Below are 5,662 nucleotides of genomic sequence, written 5' to 3'. Positions count from 1 at the left end.
AATTAAATTTGATATAAAATTAAATGTCAACTATCAAACTTTCTTAAAAAGTTTTATATAGCCTGTCTATAGGTACATAAAAACAAAATTAAACATTGTTTTTTTTCATGCAGAGAAACTCTTTATTCCCTCACAGTATATCTAAACATCGCTAAGAAAATTAATTAAATAATTGATGTGTAGTTTCTTTAGACAGGGTGTCCCAGAAATAAGTATATTTTAACTGGTAATATACCGTATGATCGAAAAAAAAACGGCGTCCAGTTGGCTGGGAAATGAACATCAATGACATTTCCCATATAAATTTACATATAAAATGACAGCGATCTTCATTCCATAACCATCGCTGACGCCGTTTTTTCTCGATCATACGGTATTTTGGCCCCAGAAAAACGTTTATGAAGTTAAAATAAAAACACTAAATCACCACAATACACCAAAACACTTTTACTTTTACACTGGACGTGCGTTTCACTAACCATGTTAGCATCATCAGCAGATGATTATAAACTCTAAATTCAGTTTATAATCATCCGCTGATGATGCTAATATGGTTAGCGAAACGCGCGTCCAGTGTAAAAGTAAAAGTGTTTTGGTGTATTGTGGTGATTTAGTGTTTTTATTTTGCTGTGTAACACCAAAGGTTCCAACCCTCAACTGTAAGTTTAGGTTTTTTTGCGAAAAAAAAAAATAGTTGAAAATTTTATCTTTTTCTTGACATTTTCCGATTCACCTGAAATTTCTCGCGCCAGTGTATTGCCACTTCCTACATTATCCATACTCAACATATTTGTATTCACTGTAATTTTAAATTTGTACACAAAAAATTACGAGTATCAATTCTGATCATATCAGTGTCTTTTACCCTTTTTTACTAACAATTCTGGAAACAAATCATATTAATTATTATTTTTACGCATACCACATTTTTATATTTATTTTTAACTATAGATACTTAAAAAATAACTCTTCTTATAACATTGCCATATAACGAAGTCATTTCCATAAAAAAAAATATTTTAAATACTTCGTTTGTGCCTACTTACCTTTTCAATGAGAACATTGAGAACCAAACTGGGCAAAATTATTCTTATGGGGTTTGTATGTTATTATTAATATATTATTTTCATTCATTATAGGTATATTATTTAATTTTAATATTAGGTACTATTTATTTGTGTTTATATCGTTTAATTCAAGGTTTAAGTTTTGTTGAAATAGGGCAGACCTATTTTTCTTTATAATAGACACTGTTAATACAGGGTGGCGCACCTCATCCGCCTCGGTTGATTATACGAAAACGGAAAGATGTAGAAACAAAATATTTTATGGGTATATGTGGCATGGCAATGTGTATAATTTAAAATTATTTTGAAATGTACAGGGTATGTCAGAACTAAGATCCACACCAAATTATATTTTTTCTTATAGAACACCCGGGATTTTATTTCATATTTGGATCCGTGGACACAAAATAACGCATCAAATATAAAAAATAAGGGTTAAATATGTTTACAAGCTTAGGTTTTTTAGATATTTAAAGATATTTAAATATGAATACTATATAAAAGCATAGCTATAATAAACATGCTAAGAAAAAGTTTGTCAACACCTTGTACATTACTTTTCAGAATTAATTCTTATGCTGACTTTTAAGCCAAAGAAATAAACTTTACTGAAAAATTAGATCCCTTCGTTTAATGTATACAGGGGTATCAAAAATTGCTGGTCTATTTAAAATATTTTTTTACATAAAAACTTATTATTTAAAACTTGAAACATTTATTTTACATAAATACGTAATTTCAAATACAACACCCTGTATTTTTAAAATAAATAGAAGACGATTCAAATGCTCTTTCAAACTATATTACGGTTTCCTATACCTATCTAGCTCAGATTTTGAAGAGCAATTTTTCAATAAAATGGCAACCAAGAGGGCTAGTGTCGTTATGGCAAGTTTCTAGTGACAGTTAGTAGCTATTTTCAAAATTGAAATTAGTTTATGGACTTTATTTAAATTTATACCAGTTTACATTTATTTAATTTACCTATAATAGTTTAATAAATAATATTTATTAAATATGTATTTATTATTCAATCAAGAAAAACTGAGAAGTAGATTTTTGATTCATTTTACGATGACTTGTAGATATATGGATTTCATATAAAAGAGCCATTTACGGAAAATTCATTTTCTTCATTTCCAACAACAGGTTTCTGCCTAATAGGTTTTTTAGAAACCACGTTACCAGCTCTGTGAATTAGAACAGTAAGTAGTTTTTTAAAAGAACGCTTATCGGGGAGATTCCTATTTAGATAATATCTTTGAGCATAAACCCTTGAGGGCCAAGAATAAATTTTTCTCACAAAATAAAATAACTAGTAACATATCCATTCGTTCCGCTAGCAGATACCTACTGCTTATTTTTCTTGATAAAATAATGAATATATACTTACTTATATTAAACTATTGTAGGTAAATTTAAGTAAACTGTTATAAGTCTAAATGTCACTGGAAAATTGCCATGGCGACACCAGCGATCTTGATTGCGATTTTATTAAAAAATCGCCTTTTTTTCAAAATCTGAGCTAGATGGGTATATAGGAAACCCTAATATAGTTTGAAAGAGCATTTGAATCTGCTTCCATTTATTTAAAAAAATACATGGTGTTTAATATAAATGTTTTATTATATAAAATAAATCCTTAAAATAGATCAGAAATTTTTGGTGCCCCTGTATAACTTTAAGGAAGCAATAACATTTTTCAGTAAATTTTATTTTCCCACCTTTAAACTCAGCACAAGAATTAATTCTAAAAAGTAATGTACAGGGTGTTGATAATCTTTTTTTATTATAGCATGCATATTTAAATATCTTTAAATATCTCAAAAATCAAAGGTTATAAACATATTTAACCCTTATAACGAATGGCCTTATTTTGTGTCCAAGGATCCAAATATGAAATAAAATACCGGGTGTTTCATAAGAAAAAATATAACTTTGGTGTGGGTCTTAGTTCTGACATTTCCTGTACAATTCAAAATAATTTTAAATTATGCACATTGCCTTCCCACATATATACCCTCAAAATATCTTGTTTGCACGTCTTTCCGTTTTCATATAACCCTTGATTATGTATAAATAGATGTACAATGAGGGCTTAGTACAAGCCCGTCTTCTAGGTGGCGCCTTGCCCGTTCTGAATTTTTGTATTCCCCTACGATTTTCTTTGAGGGGAATCCGTTAAACCCGCCCATCGTTCAAAAATGGAAGGGCGCGAGGTCACATCTATTGGGCCACTTATTAGCACGTTTCACCCATGTTTTACGAAATATAGCTTTATCCTTGTTTGTTTCAACTGTGACAAGAAAAAAGGAAAAAAGTTATATTCGCTTCTAAATTCGGCAGTTTTGTTGATCTTTCTCGACTTGTAATTTCGTTTCGTTTAGGTTATGTCTTATAAAAATAAATATTTATAAGCTTTTGAATTGAAATATACCTTAATGCATATCTGAGTAATTAAAAATTCAGTTTTTCGTCCCTCGCGAAGAAACATAAACAGTATTTGTGAAATTTGGATTAGAAACTATTATTTTATTAGTTTATTTTGTTGTGTTTAAGTGTTGTGTATTTGTACCTACTGGATAATATTTTCCAACATATTTAATTAAGCAAAAAGCATCTGTTTTACAGGTAAGTAAATACTGTTCATATTTATTTCTAAATTCATATAAATTTGTTTTAAATCACTCTTGGGAAAAAATGTTATAGAGTCTGAGATAAGTTTAATAATAAACATTTGATAGATTGATAGATAGATTAAACGATAATGCCCAGTTTGCTTAAAAGTTTAAAAAAATACTGATTTTATGCTATAAATTGTTTCATTTCTCACTTTGCTTTTTGGAATTGTCAGATATATTGTGTATTTTATAATTTTTCCGAGAATTTTTCTTAATAACTTGATAACGTAAAATATTTTTTATCTACAGTCAACCCTGTGTTTAGATAAAGCTTCATATCAGATTTCCTATTTTATATTTTCACTCAAATCATATTTTTTGTAAAATATGCTTGCAAAAAGTAGCGTAAATTTGACAGGGAGGTATTTTTATAGATATACAGGATGATTCAAATATATATTTACTTTTAAAGTTATTAGTTATGAGCAAAGGTTATGAGTTTGTGAAAAGAAAGGCTATATTTTGTATTTTTTGCTTGGTGGATTTGTTATTAAATTGTCATCCAAAAAATACCATAATGTCGTAGTCGTATAGAGTTCATTTTGACCAAAGAATATATTTTGACCCTTTTTGGATTGAATTTTATTGTTTATATAATAAAATATATATTTAAAGCCCTCTCTTTCTAAGTTAAGTTAAAAATAGGTAATATCGACGTTTTTTACTGGAACTAATTTAAGTTAATAATTAATAATTATATAATTCATATAATAATATTAAAATAGACTAAATTGTTTATTATATACAGGATGAGTCAAAACTAGATATTATATTTTTCTTTGCTATTTCAAATGAAACACTGTATTTTATATCATAAATCAACAAAGCTTTTATGCAACTTTTGTTTTATTAAGATCTATATCCCAAATTAATAGTTATTAAATTGTTTTCAATTGTCTCTTTGCGAATAAACATGATTTGTTTTACGCAATTTTTATTAGTAGGTTTGTCGTCAAAAGTGATGTATCTATTTATCAGCGACAAAAATTAAGAATTAGATGTCTAAAATAATTTCCTAATTATTTTTTTACTTGGCATCAGTAAATATGATTTATTTTATCGATGCAGCTGAAAATAATTATCTATTCTAAAAGAGGACATTGCTGTATAAACATCGATTATGGATTTAAAAATTATTTTTCAAAACAAAGTTGGACAAAATTTTTGGAGAAAAAATTGGACTTCTGTTCGAAATAATTGAGAAAAACCCAACATCTAGTTTTGACGCCCCCAGTATATATCGTGCATTATAGTTGATTATACTGCAATTTATTATACACACGTAGTTTTGTTTGGTGAAAATGAAACTTTCTAAAAGTATTCCCAATTAAAACATATTAAGAATTTCCTACATTATAATTTTGAAAGACGTTTGAGTGGGCAGACAATTTGGTCTAAAATAATCATATGTCTAAAAAAATTAGTCTAAAATAATCAAAAACCACTTAACACATATAACTCGCTTTTAAAAAATCTAAAAGAAATAAGTTTGTTTATTATATTCATATTTTATTAAATTATTATAGGTGTGACTGCTAAGTGGTCGTACTCGCCACTTTAACCAAGCATTGGTGGGACCTTCAGAGATCATAATGCGAATTTCTTCATACCATGTAAATCTATATACATGTATTAATAAATGCGTTTGCTTTATTAAATTTTTTTTCTTATACGGTATGAGCGAAAAAAAACGGCGTCTATTTGTTTACGTACAAATGACATCGATATTCATTTCCAAACCACCTCTGAGGCCGTTTTTTTTTATCGTATGGTATATATTTACATATCCCTTATCCTTTAATTCCGATTTATTTCTAATAATTATAAAAATAAGATACCTGATTAATTCTTCCGAAATATTATAAAATGAGATATCACGAAAGAAATAAAGTTAATTATCTCGTTTGTTTTGGG

At 27.8% G+C, this 5,662-nt stretch overlaps 1 long non-coding RNA gene across 1 annotated transcript; it reads left to right on the top strand.

Moving 5' to 3' along the window:
• Window positions 1-3,544: 3,544 nt before the first annotated feature.
• On the top strand, window positions 3,545-5,401 carry LOC115875986. Its single transcript, XR_004049079.1, has 2 exons — window positions 3,545-3,698; window positions 5,275-5,401. It is a non-coding gene; the product is annotated as an uncharacterized LOC115875986 (long non-coding RNA).
• Window positions 5,402-5,662: the final 261 nt, after the last annotated feature.

The sequence above is a fragment of the Sitophilus oryzae genome, unplaced genomic scaffold (assembly GCF_002938485.1).
Source record: "Sitophilus oryzae breed Bouriz unplaced genomic scaffold, Soryzae_2.0 scaffold_1396_pilon_pilon, whole genome shotgun sequence".
Taxonomy (NCBI): domain Eukaryota; kingdom Metazoa; phylum Arthropoda; class Insecta; order Coleoptera; family Curculionidae; genus Sitophilus; species Sitophilus oryzae.
The sequence above is the reverse complement of the archived record's forward strand: the minus strand, read 5'-3'. Positions and strand labels throughout refer to the sequence as shown.